Source organism: Cyprinodon tularosa, unplaced genomic scaffold (assembly GCF_016077235.1).
Source record: "Cyprinodon tularosa strain WSP-4 unplaced genomic scaffold, ASM1607723v1 ctg245, whole genome shotgun sequence".
NCBI classification, from domain to species: domain Eukaryota; kingdom Metazoa; phylum Chordata; class Actinopteri; order Cyprinodontiformes; family Cyprinodontidae; genus Cyprinodon; species Cyprinodon tularosa.
The window spans coordinates 256192-274901 of NW_024038908.1; the positions used below are offsets into that span (position 1 = coordinate 256192).

An 18710-nucleotide genomic window follows, 5' to 3' on the forward strand; every position below is an offset into this window, starting at 1 on the left:
TTGAATAATGTTTCTGTACTAGACTTGAATAATCTGGAACATGATTGTGTAAAAAAAGATAAAACAGTCATAGTTTTTTAACATATTTTACAAATAAAAGATTTAAGAATTGGGATGCATATTTGTATGAACGCCTTTATGTGATTCTCCTAAAAAAAGAAAAAAAAGCCCAGTGTGAACAAATGCACTCAGAAGTCACCAAATTATTGAAATGAGACAATGTGTGTTATTTTATTATTATATTAAAACCAACTATTTAGTAAAGGCTTCAGAGGTGCAACTAAGGAACATATCTGGACAAAAAACATCATGAACACCAACAACACTCTGAGTAATCATGGAGAAATTTCCGTAGAAGTTTGAAGCAGTCTTAGGTAGGAGAGCTTTGTTAGAAGAAACTGAGAGGCCTAAGTTAATGCTGGGGAGCTGCAGAGTTCCACAGCATAGGTTGGGAAATCTGCAAAGGATAATACCGGTACTTAGATGTGCAATTCATAAAACTGGCCTTAATGAAAGAAGGATAAGAGGAAAGTGTTTGTGAATTGTAGAGAACAATGGATACAGTGTTTTTTAAGGCTGATGATGTTAGTTAATCAAACTGTTCCCTAATATGTGCTTTTTTTCCATTATTACATTTATATTATAAAAGTGTCAATGATAACATATGTTAAACAAGTCTTGTTTTAAAGAAAAAATGACATCAACAAAAAAAGAAAATATTATTGACAGATAACAGAGGGAGCAGCATCCATTTGCTTTGTCTAATATTAAGGCAAGGCAGCTGAAAGCAAAAGATGAACAGATAAACATACAATACAGCATGAATGTATACGCTGAAGCCAAGAGCAGAAAAAACACTAATATCAGCAAGTCTATCTCTAGTTAATAGAAAGCAGAAGAATTAGTTCTCTGCCATACAGAGAACACAGCAAACACACAGGGTTGGATTTGACCATTGTTGTTCCTTCAGCTGACATGCAAAACACTTCAAAGTTTGAAAATGAGGCAGAGGTACACCTTCCAGCAGGATTTCCAAATATAACATAGAGCTGCAGTGGAACAGAGATAAAAATATACCCATGAGTTGGATTGGCCCAGAGTTAAACCAACATTAAGTAACTTTTTGAATGTGGTACAAAATCAAAGTTGAATGTTTCTTATTTTCAATACAGTTCTATGACATTGTTTTGCCAAAATTAGATAGATTACCTCATCGATTTTCATCTTTCACGCAGCCACTGGAAACAAAAATGTAGTTCGATCCAACTGCAGGGGATGGGGAGATCAGGACTTTACCGTGCTACAGTATGCGCTGTCTTCCTTCAGGGTAAACAATGTAGCCTTTGTCACCTGGGCAAAACCAAAATCAACCAACACTTAGAGTTCTTTAGAGCTGTTTTAAATCAAACTACGAATCTATGGGTAGCAGAGTAATGGATTTTGACAGAAGCCCTCTATTTACCTCAATGATCTTGAGCTACTTTGCAAAAACAAAAAATTTTATAATGGGCAAGACACACAGTCTCTGTCCAACGTTTGAAAACACTTACCGTAACAAGCAGGCAGCTGCATCAAAAGGTGGATTTACTAAATATAACATTAGTCCTTTTTATTTACTCTGTAAAAATCATATAAAATATATTTTCTTATGAATATAAGAAGGTTAATCATCGTCCTGTACTTTAGAAAACAGATCTGAAAGACATGGCCTGTCTCTGTTTTCATTATTTGTCAGTATGTTTTTCCACAGGCTTAAAATGCGAAGAAAATTACTACCACTAGTACCTACTTTACTCATACCCTCTGCAAAGACAGTACCCTTGGTATGAGGTGTTTCACACTTGATTAATTGCTGTGGGTCTCTTTTGCCATTTAGTTGCGCTGTATATGTGCTAACTCCGGAACTTCTACATCATGTTTCTGAGAAATGTTTATCTGTTCTAGCTGTACATGAAAACAAAGTGGAAAAAAAAACCAATGGATTTATTTTTACACGCAAGCAGCAGTGGACCAAATGTCAGTTTATCCCTTTTTATATTGCAATTCAAAATGTCCCTAACTTTGCGGAATGCCTGAATAAAAACTACCCCTTCATCCTTCGAAGGGTAAAACAAACAAAACAAAAAACCTTTACGACCCATAAGAGGATCTGGGATTGAGTCTGAGTTTAATAAACAGACAGTCATCGCTGTTAAGAATATTATAGACTCGCCAACCACAGCGCCACGGGACTTTGGAGAATAGTCCATCTATTTTCATTTATGACAGACACCCTACAAATAGTCATGGCAGCTAATTGGCATAAACCTCTATGATGTGAGCGGAACCACAGCACTAACAGCTGTGTGTGGTCCACAAGTGCTTGCACAGCTATTTTCAAGCCTCAGTCCAAGAGAAATACAGAGCATGTTTATTCTACACCTGTAATGTAACTTTGCCTTGAGGACAGACATGAATCGCAACGTGTTCAGCTTTTTCTCCTATTAGTGTTGTTAACTTCAACTGGTATTTCAAAGGTACATTTTTTAGTTGTCCTTTGTTTATATATGATTATGCTTTTTTAACTTTCTTTCATGTTAAATTAGATTATTTCTTTAGGAAATATCTAAAGAAGGAGCTATTGTCAACTCTTCTAGTGAACAATATCATCGTAAAATTTCTCCTGGTGATATTCAATCTTACAGTAGCTTTTTTGGTGACGTGAAACTGCATCAGCCTCATTTATTCATTTGGCAATCCGAGGCAGATTGAGTGACAGCCACAGAACATCACATCACTTATGTAAAGCTTTCCTCAGCCACCACGAAATTAGAGTGCCTGTTGCTACACACCACTGCCTCCTTCTTCTGCACAAATGAGACGGCAGGCTCTCTGGTTCAGAAGTTCACATTTTGGATGCGTGCCTGAACTCCTTGCTGCCGGTGACGTTTTTCCACTGGTCAGGTGGTCAGAATGGCATAAAATACGGCCTGCTTTTACGAGCCTAAAAACATTAGGGCAATGTAAGTTTGAGAAAGTGACACTTATTTCCACCTGCTTTAAATGTATTAATAAATTCCCCCCCAAATCAAATAAATCACATACATGTGCACGCAACTTTGACGTGTCTCAAGGCTTGGCTGAGGAAGCTATTTATTCTCAGGCACAGTTATCTACTGGCACATATGCCTTAGAGTGGAATGTCATTCAGAATGCAGAAAATATATTTAGTTCTTGCCAACAGACAGCAAAAGGCACCAGTGGGTCTAGCCCCTGTGTGAGAACAGCTATTTCTGTCACAGTGGACTTCCAATTACTGTAATCTGGTTCTTCACTTCTTCAAGAACATCATTATCTAGATACATCAGATATAACATGTACAAGATATAAAAACCTAAAAAATAGCTGAACAATCTCGAAGGTTTCATTTTGGGGTATAAAATGTATAGATAGTAATGAATACAATTGTCCTCCTGCCTAATTATCCATCCTGTGCAGTTGTTTAGTTACGAGTACTACTTCGCTTTGCAGGAAACATAGGATATAAGATACCTCTTAGTATGTGGTTTGACAGATGTAAGCTTTGCTTTTCAGTGTGTGTAAGCCCATTAATACATAGGTGCTTATGGATGGTGGAAATACCCCACAGCTGCAGTCTGCTTCTTGCCCCAAGAGTGACCCTCAGAAAACACTCAAGTGGCTCAGCCAATGCAGCCCCATAGCCACCTCAAGTCCTGCCAACATGCGTCCAACAAACCCAATGATAGAGATAAGCAGATATTTTAAACATCATTTCTAGCCATAATGTGGTAAATACACTGTTTTTGCATTTATTGGTTTTCCACACATATACAAGGTGTAAACTACTGTAAATCATTGTGACAGCTTCTCTAAATAAGGACAATGCTCTATGACTGCAATGCTAAACAAGATACTAGAACTTTAGAACTGATTTTCACACACTTATTATTATAAATATTGTAATATTGTGCCCAGCTGATATTTTACACATGCTAGCATACGGTTCAACCTCTAATATAATCACAGGTGAACATGGAGTTTTACTACGTTAAGGTACGATTATGTGGCTAAATGAAACCAAGGGTAATAAAAAAAGACATGTCTGTTCTAGCATTGGAAAGCAACAAACAGAATATACCCTGTAGGAACATAAAATTAATTATGAACAACCCAAAAATAGCAAAAGAATGGTTTATAAGTTCTGGTATTTGGTATTATTGTTTTCTAAAATGTAAGTTTGAAATTTATGGTACAAATCAATAGGGAGAAGCAAGGATATAGACACACGTGTTAAGTTGATCTCTTATAGCATTTCTCAGGCCTATTTCAAAAAGCTGAATTTAGAAATTCCATGTTAAGAGATAAGTCAGACTTGACGTAGTGTTTTGAGTGTATCCTGGCTGTATATGTTCAACCATTTCTAAACCAGACTCAATAGATGGAGCTATGTCAAACCAGGTGTAAGTGGTCCAGTTAAATCCAGGCCTGCAGCTCTTTTCAGGAGACCAAGAGGTCGATTACAGATTCATTGATTTGGCAACCACTTCTCTTAACTGGAACCATCCTAGCTGGAAGGGTTACTTTTCATTTTTCTCAAATAAGTGTTTTTATATTTATGTAACTTTTTTGATTGAGCATTTAGTCACATTGGTTAAGTGGCTTAAAACTTTCCCTTCAATGCAGGGGGCTTTGGACTAAAACCTGGGTACATCATGAATGGCGTCTGATATTGAAACCTTTGTCAAACAGCATATATGTTTTATCACTCTTTTTTTGTTATAACAACATTTTGTTATTCCTAGAATTCAAGATGCAGAAAATCAGGGCCTCAACTTAGACAAAGGGTATCTTATTTTAGATGGGATCCAGGAAGGAATAGGTTTGGGAGTGTAGGACTGAGCCAGGCCATGTTGTGTCTATGTTGCTGAAATGCAGTCAGCATCAAAGAGCATTTAAAGCATGGCACATTAAGTCACTTAATACATTTATATATTTAAACCTAACCATAACCTACTCTTACATAAACATTGGGTTCTTCTGTTGACAAAATATCCCAACATAAAAAAAATGTGTCTTAAGGATTAGGGAATCTTGTATAAAAGATTGAAAAATGTGCTCCACCAGTTTGTTTTCTGATGTGTAGCCTAATTCATGTTATATCCAATATTTTAGAAGCCCTAATTACATAGTTTATTTTTCTGTGTCTATGAAGGTTGTTAATTAAGTGCTTATATTATTTTAATGACGTTCTAAATTTTGGTATCCAGCAGTCTGCACAGGAAGTGGATACCATCCTCACGCAGGTAATTGTTGGGAATGATTGAAATATGGGCATTTCTCTGATACCTTCAGCACATGTTATAGTCTAATAAAGACCTTTATGTCAAACTTAGAATAACAGCTGTCTTTAAAAATACATGGACCAGTAAAAATGCACACATTGAACATTTAAATAATGGTACAGGCTACTGTAATAATGTTAAAACTGTGTATATTTGTAACATTTAATGTAGGCTGATTATAAAAATACCAAAATATGCAGATAAGAAAGTGTATTTAATGAAAAAACCCTCAGATTTCTGATAAGTGTGACACTGACTAAGCAGTTATAGCACCAAGACTGAGTAAGTCATGCTGTTCACCTGGTCTGAAGGTGGCTAGCAGTACAGTATAAATCACTGTGGTGACTAATGAGTTATTGCTTTTGTAAAACTTAAGGCTTAATTAAGTCGGGATATCCAGAAAAATCTTCAAAGAGTAACATCTGCAGCATAAAACATTGATTTGTGGGTATAGTGTTCTTAAAATTCAGCTTGTCTTTTTCAATAGGTTCACATTAAACAATACAAAATGTATCAATATATCTAAATTGATAATAGATAGACGATATGCAGTATGCATGCTCTTTGTCCTTGGCTAATGAAATCCAAGATGTATCACGGATCACACTGTTGGACAATTCTTAAATCTACTTAAAAATGTGGAGACACTTTGACTGCAAATCATTTTACTATAGGAATGTATGTAGCAACCTTGATTTTTTTCACTTAGTTGGTACTTTTTGTCCGTTTGAAAGGAGCATAAATGATGTGATGTTCTGTGGCTGTCACTCAATCTGTCTTGGATTACCAAATGAATAAATGAGGCTGATGCAGTTTCACGTCACCAAAAAGCTACTGTTAGATTGAATATATGCAAGGGAATTATTATGATGATATTGTTCTAAGTCACTAGAAGAGTTTATCATGGCTTCTTCTTTGGATATTTCCTCCAGTAGAATCTCTTTATCTAGAAAAGAAAACTGAAGTTTAATAGTTGTCATTTATAAGCAAATCACAGCTAAAAGATGTACCTTTGAATTACCAGCTGAAGTAAACAACACTAATAGGAGAAAAAACTGAACAGGTGTATGTCTTTCCTCAAGGCAAAGTTACATTACAGGTGGGAAATAGGCCTCCGCTCTTCAAAGAGTAACATATGCAGCATAAGTTAATATAAATATAATAAGTCAAGTTGATTTAGCAGGGGATTTATTATGTTATCTGCTCAATGGACACTGCACTTAGTTGCTTCATAGAAATTTCTCTCAAGGCTTGTCAGTAGGGTTGGGAATTGAAAAGATTTTCACGATTCCGATTCCCTTTTCGATTCTATGAAACGATTCGATTCTTTATCGATTCTTTTTTCGATTCCAATTTGGGGGAAAAAGGAGAACAAACAGTTTGATTATCAGAATCAACTTTGTTTACTTAACTATTGCACAATCTTACAAAATCAACAAGATCAAGATGTCCACAGGAAATGTGAAACTGGAGTAACATCTGTGTTTAAATGAAAAATGAATACAAGAACAAACTTAATAACAAACAATGTCTAATAACAAATGATGGGATTATAACCTATTTTAAATAACAAAAAGTACTAATTATAAAACAGTAGTAGGGAAAATTAACAGTTCTTTTGCAGAAAGATGAGCATATCTGCTTTTTCTGGAAGGATACGGGATCTTTCAGGGCTTAAGGTGTCTCCAGCCGTGGAGAACACCCTCTCAGATGGGGTGGAGGAAGCCTGCACACAGAGGTAGTTTTCAGCCAGTCCAGATAGCAAGGGCAGCACATCTTGCTTGTTCCACCACCACAGTGTGGCGCTATCCCTGCAGGGGATGGAGGGCAAGCTTTTATAGAGCTGGATTTCCTGATCTACCCTCTGGGCTAAGGAAAGACGGGGCTTTGATTCACAAAGTGACCGCAGCTCGTTGTCTTCCTCCTCGAATAGTTCTTCCAACTTGCGTAACTTGCGTAAGTTGCGTAAGCTGCGTAACGTACGTAAAAAACGTGACGTAAGTCGTGCTCCCCAGAGCCGGCGCGCTAGGCTCTGTTGCTGCGGGAATCGAAAAAAGAATCGTTCAGCGAGCTGCCAAACGATGCCATGGAATCGAAAAATACGGAACCGGTTCTTAACAGGAACCGGTTTTCGATTCCCATCCCTACTTGTCAGCTGTATTTTTAAAATAGTAGCTGATATTTATTTATTTTCTATGAAGGTACAATTTTATTTTGGTGTAAAAAAAAATAAAATTATTTCTTAAAGTGAGAAGTATATGACTATGTTTATATATTTTAATGCTGTTTTGCTTTGGTAATTTTGAGCCTTCAAGTAAAAAAATAAACTACATTTTGAGAAATTGTAACTGGTTTTAAAGTCTTTACATTAAAATGCATGTATTTGATCTGAACTTACATGCTATTTTGACCTTGGCCAAAAAAATACTTTGCTATATTCTACCAATGATAAAAAAAAAAAATCAAGATGAATCACAAACCACACTTTAGATGAACAACTCAAATTTATTAAAATTTTCAAGCCACTTTGATTTAATTTTTGATTTGTTATAGCAAATATTTTGCAACCTTTATTATTTTCACTTTGGTGCTTTTAGTGCATTTGATAAGATTATGTTTATTTAGTATAATGATGATAATCAGTAAAACAATCTTTCATAGTTTTTAGGTTATATTTAGAATTGATTGTAGCTTTTGGTGCAGTGTTAGCACTTCTTGTCTTGTTAAAAGCTTTATATAAGACAGTATATAATGCTCTAAGTGGCTATCATAATATATCAGCCTTTCAGTCATTTAATTAAGTGTATTAAATAACTTTCACTGAGACTATATTGTTTTCTATGCATGAATGAGGTGATTTGCAGAAGATATTGTATCTAAACGAGCATGCTGTTTGTGGATTTTAAATTAAATACAAAAATGGATAACAGAAATGCAATTTTACATGAATTATTTGTTTCCTATAGCAGCTATTTATGCTCTCAGCCTTGAAGCAAAATGGGTCCCGCTTGACGACGATAATATGAAATTAATTTGTAAGTCATGCCTACGATTTGCCGCCATGAGCGAAGAATAGCTACCTTCACTTAGTGCTCAAACTTTTTAAATGTCCTAGAGGAGTTCTGGTTTGAGTCCCAAACCTTCTGAGGTTTCCTAATGAAGGCTTTACCTTCCAGGCAAGCATATTTCTCCAAATGACAGTAATTTACATATGATGTATTTAGAGAAGAGGAGGGCAGGCTAATTCTATTTGGAGATTTTCCTTTGTTTTAGGAGTCATTAGCAGCTAGCTGAAATCTAATTTTTACAATTTCATCAGGCCATCTTGGAAAGCCTCTGTGAGCTCATCAGAGAGGAGCATTTATTGCTAAGTGTTCTCTATTGCATTAGCACACAATAAAGCGGCCAGGGACTGCTACAGACGTTTATGTGGAATCCAGTTAACACTCTGCCAATTCGTTTTTTATTGGGACACAATCAATTTTTATTCATTTTAAAGCCAGAATGCTTTCTTTCATTGTGTGCCTACTCCAGCTTATTATGCCTTAAACTAATTACCCAGTTGTTTTCACAAAATGCAGATGTTTATGTTAAAGATTTCCTCTCTGAAATGCAGACCTGATGTGCATACACATACACTTCCCACTATGATTTAAGCAAAATAATTGTATTCATTCAATTTATATAAGCCTGGCAGACTGGGAGAAAGTCTGAGCAATAAAGTGATTATGAAAATAACAGTATAAGTCGTCAACTTTGAGTTGAAAGCCCAGTGTGTACCTCACCTTCTTCCTTTGGTAGAAATGAGAGTTTTTCTCTGTTGGGATATAAAAGTGTTTTAACCGTTTAAGAAATGTATTTCTCACTGAAGAAAAGCATATTAAAAAACAGATTTGCTTGGTTTCTTACAGATTAATTGCTAATACAACACAGAAAATTATGCTGAAAAAGTAAAATGACTTGTTTTTATCATTTAAACATAAACATAGTGAGAAAATAAGATGTTTCTTTGTTAAATAGAGCAACCGCTCACTACATAATGGGACATTTATACTTCAAAACAAGGAAGGTGGCATTTACTTACAGTAAGTCTACTATGAAATTACTCCTCCTGTATTTTGGTTTATCTCACAGTACTTTTTACAAGAGATGAAATTACCTACCACATTTTTTTAGTACCATTATTTATATTACACTTCAAAAATGTGTATGGCACAAATGGTGGGATTTTAACAGTGTGCTCCTTTATAAGAACATACAAGTTTTTTACTGATACAGTAGTCTTGTTTTGTTTTGATACAATTTTGGGCTAAAATATTGGGCTCTATTTACATAAAAGTAACCTCAAAATTCTCAATTCTAAACTAGGTTGATCAAAAAATGGGTTCAAGAAATGTGCAGGGTCAATAACTTACATTCACCATCCATATTAAACAGACAAAGTGCAAATCGTGGAAAAATATAACTCAGAAAATTAAAACTATTTTATTTGGCTAGTTGACATGCAATCTCTCTCTTCAATGACTTTGTTAGCAAATGACTTGACTTGTTATAATCGGACTGAGACATTGCTTTCACAGAAAGCTGTAGCAAGCGAATAATCTTAGTAAGACTAAGTCATCTCCTTCTGATCATCTGGATTTTCCCATTCCTTGAACGGCTGAGCAAGGATGAGATGTGGCAGCCATGTTTTAGTTGTTGATTAATCCCAGGCCAAATTGTAGCCAAATTTATTTTGAAAATCCTACCCTTTGTTTTCTTTTTCAAATTAGAATGCACTAAAGCTATTTCTGTTTAGTGTTTTGTAATGTCTACCAGGCACTTACTCTCAATTTCTTAATCAGCTTTCTCACTTCTTAACTAATAAGGTCATTATAGTCATGAATTTGACCATTTTGGGTGAGATAAAAATTAAAAGCCCAACTGTTGCTTTTACAGTAGTTATACTTCAGGCTTTATTTCATTGGGAAATTTAAACAAGCATTTGTCAGTTAAAGGTTTGACCACTATACTTCTTTACTATCAGGACATCGACAAATGTTCAAGTTCAAGATATTCAGCTTATCCAAAACAGGGTAGCAAAAATGTTGATAAAAACTGAAAAGAGATATTCCTTATATTTTAGCTTCCCTTTCTTGCCCCCTTCTAAGATTTAAAATAGGTTTAATTTGATATTTTATGTATTTCTACTTCATTTCATTTTCGGCTTCTCACATACTAAAAAAGTCCTTGGTAATTAAATCCATCATACATCTGAGATCTAATTGTTCCATAGTTTCCTAACTGAAAAACTGCAGGTTTCTACTGTTGGGGTCCTAGAATTTACAAAAGTAAAATAGGAAGCAAATCTTTTAGTTTTTTAGGCTCCTCATCTTTGGAACTACTACTCTATTTTAGTCCCTATGGTAGAAATTGTAATTAATTTTAAGATTGGGCTTAAAACAAACTATTTTGTGATGTTGTCTTAGGAGAAGGCTGCTGAAAGACATAGTGAACATTGTCACCTGTTCTGCTTCAATATGTATGTTACTACTCTCCGATTTACAGTTATTAGTTGATACTGCCCACTGTATGGCCAGTTTCAACTTTCCATTATATTCTCTTGCTCTGCTGTACATCTGGGCTGGCGTTTTGTTTAGCTTTCCTGGAGAATGGCATACAGTAGAATGGACTATTACCAACCTTATGATCTCCTTCTATAGATATGTCACCTTGTCTTCCAGTATATAGACCCATCTCTCTCCTAGACATAGTTATCAGCTAAGCATTTTCTGCTATTAACTCTTTTTGTGCTCCTTTGTTCTATACATGTACGTAAAGGCTGGTTGATCTGCTTAGTTGTGTCTCTCTCTTAGATAAAGCCGCTAAAGAACCTACTACTGCTATTAACTTTATTAACTTCTTAATTAAATATTAAAAGTGATCTGGGATTCAATCCCTCCATAATGGTAGATGGCTATTCTGTAATGACTCAGAACAGAGGGACCCAGTATTCAGTCAAGACAGACAGTGGGATAAATTAAAAAGCATTTACAGTTACAACAGTTTTGTGTTTCTACAGCGGCAGTGGCTGGGGCATTAGAGGCAGGTAACTCTGGAGAAAAGAAACAGGTCAGTGACCACGAAAACCTGACGGAGAGTGATCTGAGTATATGAGTCACTAAACTGGTTTAGAGTTCAGTCCGTGCCCAGAGAAAGAGGTTGATACCAGCAGGTCAAGAAGTCAAGATGCAGATCTAGGTTCAGTCCACATTACAATCCAACAGAATCCGAAGACAGGTCAGGCAAACGGATCAGAAGCGGGGCAGGCGGGCTCAAAGGTCCAAAGACAGAAACAGGTCAGGATCAGGCAATCAGGACACTATACTGTAAGTAAAGCTAGAAACACCAAAGGCTCAAGAATAATCTGCTGCTGACGACTGGGAGCAAGCACCTTAAATAGAGGCAGGAGCAGGTGGATCAGATGAGCTGTAATGAGAAAACTGGACAGAATTGGACAGGTGAAAAAAATGAGCAATTAAGCCAGTAATCAGCACCTTGATCATGACATAAACTAAGCCTGTTTCTTTTAAAGTTTTCTTTCTGTTAAAGATGAGTTTTCCTTTCCACTGTAACCACATGCATGCTTGATATGATTAATTATTACGAAATAACCAAGCAACCGTCCACTGTCACTTCAGGAAGAGTGAGTGTTGCAAGTCAAGGAATCTGTGCAATCTGTTGGATTTCTTTAGAAATAAAGCGTTTTAACCAGTTTAACCAACTGAACTTGACTGCATGTTTGTCAACACAATAAACAATTGACTTGGAATTTTTTCACAATGATTCAACTGATTTTTTTGTTTTTGTTTGGAAAGGTGCTTTAAAAAGATGCCTGCATAAATGCCTAATTAATATACTGCACTGAATTATTTTGGCATGCAGTTTTGAGTGAAGCTTAATCAGTACAAACAGAGGTTTGTATGCTGTAGCATGAGATTAAATAATGAGAACCTCAGTTCATATGGACATACCAGAACAGTGGGCTACTCATGGTTTATCTTATGTGAAAGAGCTTTTCAGGATAATTGGAAAATCAGAATGCAGTACTCACTCATCCCGAGCAAACATGGGGTGAAACAATCTATTTCTACACAATAATAAAAAAAACTTAAAAATATTGCTCTAAATACTGTAAACTCTAAAATTAACATGGTTTCTTTTGTGGATCAATTATTTTAAGATACACTGTTTTAATTTCTAACTCGTATTTTGAAATGATACTTTAAAGATAAATAGTTGAACCATCAACCATTTTTGTTGTGTACTGATTGCTTGTCAAGCTGCTTTTGCAGACAGCCAAGACACCTCTGTATGTGTAGAGGAAGAGTAGCTAGAGTCCTCTTAGTGTGAATTATATGAGTGCCTCTTAACTGCAATGTAATAATTAGAGTGCTTAAGTGCTCCTTGAGCAAAGACAAACCTAGATACTCTCTTCCTTTTTAGCCCCTCCTCTCCTTCACTAAGAAGGTCTTTAATGGCTCCCATTTGACTCAGATATCATTTATTGTTTGGTATCAGGTGTACACCTTATACCATTCACCATTTGTGCTGAAGAATACTGGAAGTTAAATATAATATCGGCAAAAGACTTCTAGCCTTATTCCTTTGTTGTTGTTTTTTAAGCCTCATTTTGTACTGACATTTTCTAATTCTTAAACAAATAGTATCTTAATGTTAAATATTACCACACAAGATCAATAGTTTTATCCTAAGAATACAGTAACATTTAAGTCATACAAAATGGATCTCAATGTGGTTTCATGTGTGTAGAGATTCCTTCCTATATTATTTATCTCGCAGTGGTCCCCAGTAGACTTCATGATTGAAAAGATGACAGGTTATCAATTATCTGCCCATACTCACTGACATCCATTAAAAAATGTATGGGCTGTTGTACATTAACAGTGCACTCTACTGTCTTCGATCCATTAGAGGAGTAGGGCAAGGGGCCCTAGTGGCTTATAGGCCCCACAGAGGTCCTTGGGCTTTCATTTAATTAAATTACTCTATAATGAAAACGCCCATAATGAGATTAATTTTAATTATTCATCAGTGACCAATTTGAGGGAGAGGCAGCATTAATAATGCATTAAACAGCTAAACATTTTTCAATTCAGCACCTTTTCCTTTTGTTAAAGGTGTAATTTATTAAGTGTTGTGCAGCTGCTGAATGGGTCAGTGGCAAATACTTCTGGTTTAAAGTTGGTTAGACCAGATGTTGAAATGTAGCGTAAATATTTTAAGAATGTATGTTTTCGTAATTAATTGTTCACAGTGTTCCACAAACGGCAGATTTTTTTCCCATACATTTCCAGTAGTATTCTCTTTAGAGGCGTAAAGCATTATGAATCTTCTTTCAATACCTAAAGGTATGTAGTTTAAATTTTCTTTTGTATCTTTGTTGATTTTTACACACTTTTTTCAGATTAACTTTTTGATTGTCGCAGCCTAAGCACATTAAACCACTTTTGCCTGCCTTGACAATAAGTGTTTTTTTTAGTTCCTTGGGCAGCAAGATTTGCACCTAAAAAACTTTAATTTTACCCCTATAAAGAAAAAAAATGACATAGGATTTAGATTACATATCTTACATAGAAAATGGTCACAAAGACATAGTAGCTTTAGAGGAAGACAAAACAACAGAACTGACTTAAGGCAGCAGTCAAGGATGTCATTGGGTCAAAAGATTGGTGCATTTATCAGGCCTTCATCAATACCCAATTAATAATTCAGGCAAAGCCTGGGGCTTCTTTAGGGCAGGGTTTCAGCTAGCTTGTAATTTTGTAAATTGCGTCGCCATCATGCTGTGAATGAACCAGTCCACCTCCACACACCTCCATTTAGCAGTTTAACCCAGATCTGATGGTAGAGTTGTCAAATATGCATTAAAAAAAAAGTTGAAAAATAAAGGTTCATAGAAAGGTTACTGTTTTGACGCATGAAATGAGCAATGAATTGCAGAGCTACAAGGAAGCAACAGGTAAAAATATGTTAAGCCAGATAAGCCGAGGGTATAGCCCGTGCTTACTGTGAAAGCTTTGATTCAAGGAGTGTAAAAACTAACAGTACTATTACTAACAGTAAAAATACTAAAACCAACATTTCAATATTCATGCTTATTGGAATATATAAAAATGTGTAAGAGATTTTAAAAATGTATTTATTGAAGCTTATATATATGAGCACTGACTATAGACCAAAATATGACATGCGCTAGGCAAGGCCTATCTCTACCTCCATCCATCTGCATCCAACATCCTTCCTTTCACCTCCCCGACGTACAAACACTGCAAAACAGCATCACCTTTCAGAGAAACATGTCTACTGAAGAAGTAAGCAACTCATTACTGTAATGTACTATAATGCTCCTAGCAAGAGTATTTCATTTTTTGCAAATGATGGCATTAAGGTGGACATTTATATTTGCTGGATGCGCCCCACTGGTGGCATGTTTGGAGAAGCTAAGCCATGAGTGGCGGATATTCACATGGACGAACCAGGATGTGCAGCAAGCCAGGCTTGTAAGCAAGAAAATGGAGATAAACACAGAGAGATGGTGCGCGACATCACACCAAATTTCATCTAGAAAATATCTTTAGCTCTTTCCATCTAAAATAATCAATTATTACCTATATCTCCTTTTAAATCATAGTGGACGTGCAAAAGTCTCAAAGTTTAGTTAGACCTGTAGAATGTTGTTTCGACCATGCTTATGTATTGCTTCTATTAGCATTAGTTATTGTGATGACGTCATATCAAGTTTTTGTGTGATGCATGGTTGAGAGTAATGGCAGCATAGTAGCTTACCAAAGACATGCCGCCTGAACACACCTGTGAGGGTGTAAGGAGGATTGGCTGAACAGACCTATAACCAAGAATCAAATCACACCAAACTGCCAGCTTTAATCTTGTTGGTGCAACTGATGTGAGCTTGTCCAGCTACAACACTTCCTACAAAGAAAAAGATCACACCAAACGGCTAAATAAAGGAACGCATGATTTGCATACGTACTGTAAATACACAGTCCCTCTAAAGACTACACTATCTGGAACTGAAGTTAGAAAAGAAGATTTAAGCAAGTTTGAGTAAAATCAGCTTGAAGGCGCTTATGGGTCTGCTTCAACAGAAGGATAGGCTCACAAATCCACATGACAGCCAACTGGATTTCATGTTTTTATGGTTGATTTTTATCTGAGTGTATGGTTCCAGATTGGGAGGTAAGAAGCCAGTCGCCCCACATTATTATACAACACAGGACACACCATGAAGCTGAAACTCGGCTGGATTCAAATAAGTCTCGTACCACTGCAAAATGGGCCCAAAATGAGACAAAAATTATACTGTGTTCCCAACCTCAATGGAAAGAAAAGATATTTCTAAAAAAGAAAAACAAAGACTAAGTGTTTAGTAGAGTTCATTTCAAATTCCATTTCCTCCAAAGGGCAGTCACCTTTATCAGGAAAACTGCTGCGACGAACACCTCCAGAGAAAACAAACATTGCATAGCGTTAAGTTGTATGGCTGTTCCCTACAATGATGTGTTTGTAAAAAGAAACTGTTCCATCAGGAAGTGTCAGATCTGTGAGAAGCCATCACTGGTTTATTACTCGATTTTTTTTTTAATAGAAATTGGGATGTTTTTTAATTTTGCTTTTGGTTATGATCCCTTTAACCTGAAATGACACAGTCTTGGTTATTTTTTCAAATTCAAATTAACTTGGACAGAACTTCCTGTCTACGTGTTATAGATAGCATAGAAGTAGCGCTCTAGCAAACACAGTGAATGAAAGATTGTCTTTCTTCCTCATTACAACTACGGTAAAAAGTAAGAGGCTCATACATGGAAGTCAATACGATTTCTACTTTTTAAACATATAAACATTTAGCTTTTGACCCATTTGGTGCATACCTTTAACATACTATGAAGGCAAAAAAAATCTAAAATATCTTAAAAGTACAAACGTGAAATGAATCAGAAGAAAGATAATTTTATGTCAGGTCTAATAAGCCATATTAACTCTTCCATCTTGAAACCTGTCACTCTGAAAGTGGATTATTTTCTTGACAGAAAGGAGATTTTCAGAAAAAAAATATCAATGGAAGTGTTGCAGCTGATTCACAAAAAAGATGTTGTAATCTCTGTTGCCTCAGAGCTCATCGCTGCAGGAAAAGCATGTGAGCTTATTTTTCAGAAATCCTTTTTGCCCCAGGATTATTTAACAACTGGAATGTTGGATATAAAGAAGGATGAACCCAAAACCCAGAGATAACGACACAACACTGTTCATTTCTCTGTTTTGCAAATATAGGTACAGAGAGTCAATACTGTAGCTAGATTAGCACAAGTTTGTAAAGTTTATTGGGTTTTCTTTTTTTAAGGAAACCCAGCTCTGCACCTGCTGTTTTTCTACTGTTTCTGAGCAGTAGATGCAATATGAGTAATTTAACTTTACTTCATACAACCACAGATACTGCTGGCTAAATATTACTTTTTAGGACCAAAACACATGTAGTTCGTAAGAATCTTATCACAAATGAGCTCAAGGAGTTTTAGTGACATGTTATTGCTCAGTTTTACTCTGGGTAAAACATGGGATTGATTATGTGGAGAAAAGTGATATTTGCATGAATCATTGCACAGTGAAAGAGGCTATCCTGGGTAACACAGTTGTCAGTTCAAAGGAGAGTGCTAATGCCTTTGTGCATCTGAGCTTCAGTTCTAGTCAGAGCACATGTATTACTTGCAATGGATTCCTAAATTATACAAGATCCTTTTATTTTATAATAGCTTTTGTCACAATTGTGCTATGTAACCAATGTGGTTAATTACAGGCAGAATATTTTTTCATAGAAGCCTTTTAAATCCTTAGGTAAGATATTTCCCAGACTTAGACCCATTCCTGGTTAAGGCTGTCCTCAAAAATATTGCCACGATTCTAACATTCAAAAAGAAGAAATAAAAGAACAAAGTGAGTGCTTGTCACCACCAAAAGGACGCTGTCTTACATTGTATGTTGGAATAAATTTATGCTGTTTGGATTGGGATAGTTCTTGCCATGATATCAGTTTAGTTTTTTCACAGAAGAATCACTAACAATAATAATTTAACTTTATTGATCTCATATTGGAGAAATTTACCTCTGTATTTAACCCATCACCTAGGGGAGCAGTGGGCTGCCATTGTTGGGCGCCCGGGGAGCAGTGTGGGATTAAGGGCCTTGCTCAGAGCCCCAGAGTGGCAGTCTGTGGGAGTGGGGCTTGAACTCAGAGCCTCAGGATTCCAAGTTCTATGCCCTAACCACTAGGCCACCACTCCCCTAGTGATCTAAAACTCAACTGTCTGCAGATAAAAAAAAAATGAGGCTGTATATGTTTTCGTCTGCTAAAAATGAGGACGCCACTGCAAAATAAAGGTTTTCTAATAATTCACCCACCCAGCTTAGTACTTAGTCTCACTACTATTGTAAAATTATCCAATCTATTACCTTTAGGAAATTCTAACAAGTGTAGAGAGCCACATTTCTGCTATTATACTGTTTTTGTGGTATTTTAACAGGGATAAATATGTAAAATATAATAAAATGTACATACAGCTTTGCTGAAAGTATACATACCCTTCCACTAATGAAGGTAAAAACCCAGCTGCTATTAAAATAAATCGAAAATGACAAAATAATAAATAATAATTTTTTTTTAAGCACACTTCGAGACAGTCACTGAAATCAGGTGTTTTCTGTAATGTTGAGGAAATGTTCAGTAAGACTTCTGCACCTGTTGACATGTATGTTTGTTTGATGTTTGTGAGCAGGTGGTTTGTTGTGGTTTGTTTTATAGAATTATTATTATTTATTTATTTTTTCAGTAAAAATCAATATTTCATTTTACAAAGTTATAATTTGGTATAATTTAGTAAATTGTGGGGTATTATTACTTCTTCAGTTTTGTGTTTTTTGAAGTACTAGTGTGAAGGTATAGTTTTCTTTCATGGGAGGATATGTAAACTGTCAAGCACAACTGTATATTGTGTATCCCGTTGTAACAAAGTTTCTTCATTTCATCATAACTTACAGTATGAATCTGCACGTTGCTTTTATACCAGCTTCTGTTCTTCATTTTGGTTCTCCAAATGCAACATCATTCATCATTCAAAGTAATTGGCTGCATTCTTTTCTATCTTTGTTTTGTTTTATTTTCTTACTTGCTCTTAAATATACATGTTGTGAGCAATAAGCCTGTTTTTGAGAAGGAATTGTTACTAAATAAATTAAATATATAGGCAATTTCTCCATTATAAGTCAATTATAAAGTCTCTATAGCTTCTTTTA

At 35.7% G+C, this 18710-nt stretch overlaps 1 protein-coding gene across 2 annotated transcripts in view; it reads left to right on the top strand.

The window, feature by feature from the left end:
* eya1 (EYA transcriptional coactivator and phosphatase 1) overlaps positions 1–18710 on the top strand; it is a 91151-nt gene that overhangs the window by 9838 nt on the left and 62603 nt on the right. The window lies entirely within an intron of this gene.